At 44.8% G+C, this 5,995-nt stretch overlaps 1 pseudogene; it reads left to right on the top strand.

Annotated features, from left to right (window-relative positions):
- The first annotated feature begins 658 nt into the window (after positions 1–658).
- On the top strand, positions 659–2,311 carry LOC140916632 (large ribosomal subunit protein eL31 pseudogene; annotated as a pseudogene).
- The last annotated feature ends 3,684 nt before the right edge of the window (positions 2,312–5,995 follow it).

The following is a 5,995-nucleotide window of genomic DNA, read 5'->3' as shown; positions in this document are numbered from 1 at the left end:
TAAGGCCACAAGGGGAAGTCATCTAATCTGACCTCCTGCACAACACAGAATGCAGAATTTCACCTCCTAGTTCCAGACAGACATATAGCTCTTAAGCATGATTATGAGACTTGCATACAATAAAAACATTTGTAAAAATCAAGATGGCATAACTAATTTGTTGCTGCAAAGTTATTTCTGCCAACACATACCCTGTATTTACTTTCTACAGAGTTAGATAAAACCATTTGCTTCCTCCCTGCACTCAACCAAATAGGAGACAAACTTTTAAGTCCTACTTGAGAATGACAAACATTAAAAATCTGAGATGAAATAGACTCTGAATGAAAAAATAGTGAAATCAGAGTATTTGAAAACCTTATATGCCATTCTTAAATACAGAGTAAAAATTCCCTGCTATTGATTGTCATATTAGTACATCTTATAGTCACCCAGTACAGTTTTATGGCCTGATTTACAAACCTACTTAGCATCTGTAACCCCAGTCCACTTTAATGGAATCTGAGGGTGCTCAATACTTCTGAAAATCAGGCCTTTAACTTGTTCTATTAAATAGAAAGAAAAGAAAGAAAAATGTCTAAACAGCCACTGCACTATAAATTAAATCAAATTGTCCAATTGATTCTCTCTGTTAGCTAGTTTTATACCTATATGCCATATGACATTAGCCAATTGTGAGTGAGAGATCACTGGACTTTAAATGAATCTGTCAGCATAACTTTACCATTCTTTGACTGTGATAATTTGAATATTGGGAGGAAAAACTTAGTTTTCCTGATAAAGATGAAGATAAGAAAGTCTACAGGGTATCTTGCCACTTTTGAATAGGGTGAGCAGACGTCCCGTTTTTAAAGAGACAGTCCCGTATTTAAGCCATCCTGCAGGTGTCCCAACTTTTTCTTAAAAACTGGCAAATTGTCCTGTATTTTCTGTCTGCCCCACCCCCCATCAGTACTGGCAGGTCCTACTGCTGGCTGGATCCCGGCTCACCAGCCGCCTGCCCACCAATTGTGAGTGGGGGTGGGGGGTCCAGTGGCTGACAACGGGGGTGGGTGTGCAAGGCTGGTGGCGGGGCTGGCCACTCCCCCTGCTGGTCCATCAGCGCAGCCCACGCTGTGCGCCAGCTCTCAGCCAGCAGGGCCCCCTCCCCTGTTTCATTTCCAGCCGGCACTGGCTGTGCGCTGTGGTGCCCAGTGCGTGCAGGCAGGCGCCAGGCAGCAGCCAGTAACATGTCACCTCTGCTGCCTACCCATCGGCCCTTTATGTGCTCCCCCTCTCGCAGTCCTCTTCCTGCATTGCCCCTTCACACACCCCCAGTCCCACTGCTCCTCCAGATGCCCCCAGCAGGGCATGTCCTACTCCCAGCGCTGTGCTGAGAACCAGCCCCTGGTCTGAGCGCTCAGCCCACCAGCAGCCTGGCTGGCAGGCTCCTTCCTTCCCCCGCTGCCTCTGGCTGGGCCGGCACTCCGGGAAAGCCCAAGACCCACTGGCCCGGGGTGCTGGCCAGGAGGAGCCAAGCCCGGCATGTGCCAAACCCCCTGCACAGCGCTGGCACGGGGAAGCCTCTCCGCCCCTCAGCTAAGCTCTGGAGTGTGTAGGGGGAAGTGATTGCCAGTGTGTTCGTGCCCCAACCCTGCAGGCACCACAGCAGCCCCCTGGGTAGAAGCTTAGCACCCTCTTCACCCGCCCCGCTCCACCTCCGCCCTGGGTCCTCCCCCCAGGGAGAGCGGGGCTGCTCCATCCCCTAGACACTCTCCCCTGCTGAGCCACCTCTCTGGCTGGGTTCCCTGAAGCCCCTGCAGTCAGGTTCCCTGGGCCCTGGTGCACAATGGCTCCTCAGGGCTTAACCCCTTCCTGCCTGTGCTGTAGCCAGGGGACAGGAGGCATCTGAGTTATGTCAGTGGCCAGCAGTAGCCTGGAGGTTTGAGCTGCCTTTCCGGGCAGGACGGCTCCAGCAAAGAAAGGTGGAGAAAAGAAGAAAGGGAGATCTGCCATCAATGAGGTGGTGACTAGGGAATATATCATCAACATTCACAAACAGATCCATGGAGTGGGATTCAAGAAACATGCCCCCTGTGCTCTCAAGGAGATCCGTACATTTGCAGTGAAGGAGATGCATACGCCTGATGTACGTATTGACACCAGATTGAACAAAGCAGTCTGGGCCAATGTTCCCTACCGGATCCATGTACGTTTATCCAGAAAACGCAATGAGGATGAAGATTCACCCAACAAACTATACATGCTGGGTACGTATGTACCAGTCATCACTTTCAAAAGTCTACAGACAGTCAATGTGGATGAAAACTAAACTGATTTACAATAGAAAAAAGTTACAAAAGTGATACTTAAAAACACCACACACAAAAACCCCACTGTGCAGGCAGGAAGGGACAAGCTGCTTCCAGACAGGGGAGTGGAGTGAGGGGGGAGAGATGAGCTCTGCAAAGACACAGGCCAGGTCATTCCTAACCCTCCCCCTCCTCCTCCTGCCCTCTGGCTGGAAGAAGCTCCCATCCCTTGCCTCCCACACAGTGCTGAAAGGATGCTGCTGGAACCATTCTGGTGTGAACCCTGGCAGAAATCTGGGGCAAGGGACCATGTGACCCTGCATCCCCCGCCCCACGTGTTGCCTTGGAAAGCCTGCAGTGCAAGGTACCAGGAGAGGCAGGTCCGTCCCATGGGCCCAGCCAGGCATGGAGGGAGGAAAGCGCTGGGCAGGGAGGGTTGGGCCGGTCACCCCTCCCTGTGTGAGAGAGGTGTACAGGAATTTGTGTGTGTGTGTGTCCCCCCTCTCCTCATGTGAGCCCTAAAGCCTTAAAAGATAAGAAGGTAAATAAAAAAAATCCAACTACTCGTATTTCTTTTTAACAGGGGCTCAGTCAACTTGATCTTAATTTGAACATCTGTACTACATAGTTCTGATTGCCATTGAACTCGCTTGAATACGAGTAATTTTACCAGGTGTCCCATATTCAGCATAGGGAAATATGGTCACTCTACTTTTGAATGACTACTGAGGAGGATTACCAGCTCTCACCTGTGCTTTGGGATGCACAGGAACCTTCCTCATAGAATTATCTTCAAGCCACAGCACTACAATGCCTCCCACATGAAGGCTGGCTGCACTGAATCAGATATTTTTGGCATACATAGATAACAGAAAGCCTGCTTCAAGGAAGACTGAATATAAGACTTCAAATTCAGTAGCCTCCAGATGTTAATAAAGGAACTTCAGTTCCTTCTAAATCCTATTTGATATGGATTGATTTAAATTTGGCATTCATTTTTCAAGCTTCAGGGCCAAGACCTTTGCTATAACTGTACACATGAGATTAATAAATGAAAGTGTATGGTGGAATGCAGGGGGGAAGGGGTATGTACCCCTTTTTATCAATCAGTATGATATCAGCATGACAGAATGCACTTCTATGTCCTCTCTCAAAGGAGCTATTCTAGACTTCTAGTAATAAATGTCTCACATGATGCGTAAAGGTTATTTTTGGTAGGACCAATAAAAATGTGGTTCTGGACCCTGATATATGATCTCAAATCATATAATATACAGTTAAGATTAGAGACGGAAAAGACCTGTTAGATCATTAACTATAGTCTGTAGCTTTACTAATATGGGATTGCTCTCTACAATCTATCATCTAGTCCTTTCTTCAATTTATTTTTTAAAGTCCCAAGTGATGGAGCTTCCACCATCTCCTTGGCTGGCTACTCCATAATCTAACAGATCTCACTCTCAGGAAACATTTCCTAGCATCTAATCGAAACTAAATTTAATCCCATTACTATTATGTTTACCCCCTTCTGTCCTCTAAATAATCTCGATCTTATTTCCCCATCCACTATCACCTTTATTTGCCTTCTGAGGGTTCGTAGGTTTCATCTTCCCATCTGCATTTCAGAGCATCTTCTCCTCATGCCCCATTTGTTTTACCTTAGTTTTTTCCTCAAAACCTGAATCTCATTTTATTATTTTTGCCCATATTTCTACATTCTTTTGGGTTCTTTCCATTATTTCCTTGGCCTCAGTGATATTTGCAACTCCTACTAATTTAATATCATCAACTGTAAACTTCATTAACAGGCCGTAAACCTTTTCTATATCAAAAACAACAACTGGGTAATATTTTCTGTTAGTTATAGCAAATGTGTATCCAGATGTTTTGATCTTTTGAGAGAGGAAGAGTACCTACATAATTTCAATTTCCCATTCAACATTTGCTAACTCTGTTCACTTCACAATATATGTCAGTGCTCCTCTTTTAAAATGCTTATTTTACACATACTCATATAGATGCGTATACACACACAGAATGTTAAAATACATTGGGTTTTGTTGTTGGTTTTGTTGATATTATAAGCATAAAAAACCCACAACCTCAGAGTCAGCAGTTTAGTTCATTACCACACTTCCAAAGGGAAGCACTCTTCATGATCAATATAGAAATCATAGTTATTACTAGGCATTAGGAAACTCGGAGAGATTCAGAAGTTGTCAGCACTGGAATGTTTATGAACCTTGAGATGAGTCGCACAGCAGTTTAAAACTTAAAAAGCTACATTCTCCCAGCCCCGAGATCCTCTCTTCCTGAATACAAAATACTAAGTTGTGGCTGTCATAGGTCACTAAGCATTCTTTTACTTACTAGTGGATATAACCCCATGCATCTCATTGTCATTCTAGTAAGTGAAGTACACCCAAAGCTACACTTCTCTCTGGTTATTTGGGGACTGAGGTCAATGGAAAAGACTCACCAGGCCTTGGATCAGAGTGGTATAACAACAAAAAGCAGAGTGGTAACACAGAGTGGTAGGACAACAAAAAGCAATATATAGCAATTTTGTCATGTCTGAAAGCAGGGGCTAGTAAAATTTAAATCCAGAACTATTCCCCACCCCAGTTCCCCAACAAAATGGCAAGGCACACCAAATGCAATAAAACATTTTTGCTGAACGATTCAGAGTACCCTTTCTAAATGGTTACCTTAATGGTGTTCCTGTTAGCTTGCTAAAACAAAAAGCCATAGGGCTTTGCAGCATTCTGCGCTGAGCTCACAAGTTTTAAAGCAAGTGGAGGGGTTCTTATTTCCTAGGGAGGGGTCTTTCTACTGACCCCTGCAGACCAATTTTCTTTTGGGTAGCTCTCAACATACTACTGCTGGATTTGTCCCAGGCCCATGACATTGTAGCTCAGGCTCTCAATCTTTCTGTAGTTTTAGGAATCTAATAATGAGCTCTTTAACAATCCCCTGTTCTGAGACCGTGCTGTGATCTACTTCCCTGAAGATTCACGGAACTTCTTAAAATACCTGGCCCAGCTTCTGCTGGGCAAGGGTCACTTTATGATCTTTTAGGTCCCCAATGGGAACTGTGCAGAGGTCAGGGCTCTCAGAGCATGCAGCTTCTTTGTTGGTTTTGAGATGCTCTGATCACTTATGGGATGGGAACCTATGAGGGCACATGGTTTACACAGCCCGTGACCTGTGTGGTTTCCATTATAGACTCCAAAACTCCTTAGCTAATGAGCTATTGTTCTATTTTATAGGAGTATATATATTCACTCTGCTTATTTGATAATATTCCCTTCCAGAAACGCTACTAAGCCTCAAGGGTCTATCTTGAATCTTTAGCCTGCCAGGAAGCCTTGTAATCTAAATTATACCAATTCCTACCTACTTCCCTTTTCCACTCCCTGAATTACTTTAATCCTTACCCTAGCTCACCAAACTCTAATTGCTTTATCTTCACTCTCAGCTCTTTTCATCTTCACATCCTTTTCCCACATACTCCATGCCTCTACTTTAAGATCCTACCTCACATACTCAGACAGAGAGAACAGGGAAATTAAAGTAGACTATGAGGTAACTGTTACTTATATCACCTTCCTCCCCAGTACTATCCACCAAACAACACCTCTAAACAGAACATGAATTTCATTTAGACTCCACTGAGAAATCTCTACTCCACAAAAAAGGGTTCC

This window comes from Lepidochelys kempii, chromosome 8 (genome assembly GCF_965140285.1).
Source record: "Lepidochelys kempii isolate rLepKem1 chromosome 8, rLepKem1.hap1, whole genome shotgun sequence".
Taxonomy (NCBI): domain Eukaryota; kingdom Metazoa; phylum Chordata; order Testudines; family Cheloniidae; genus Lepidochelys; species Lepidochelys kempii.
This window is presented reverse-complemented; position numbering and strand designations above follow the sequence as displayed.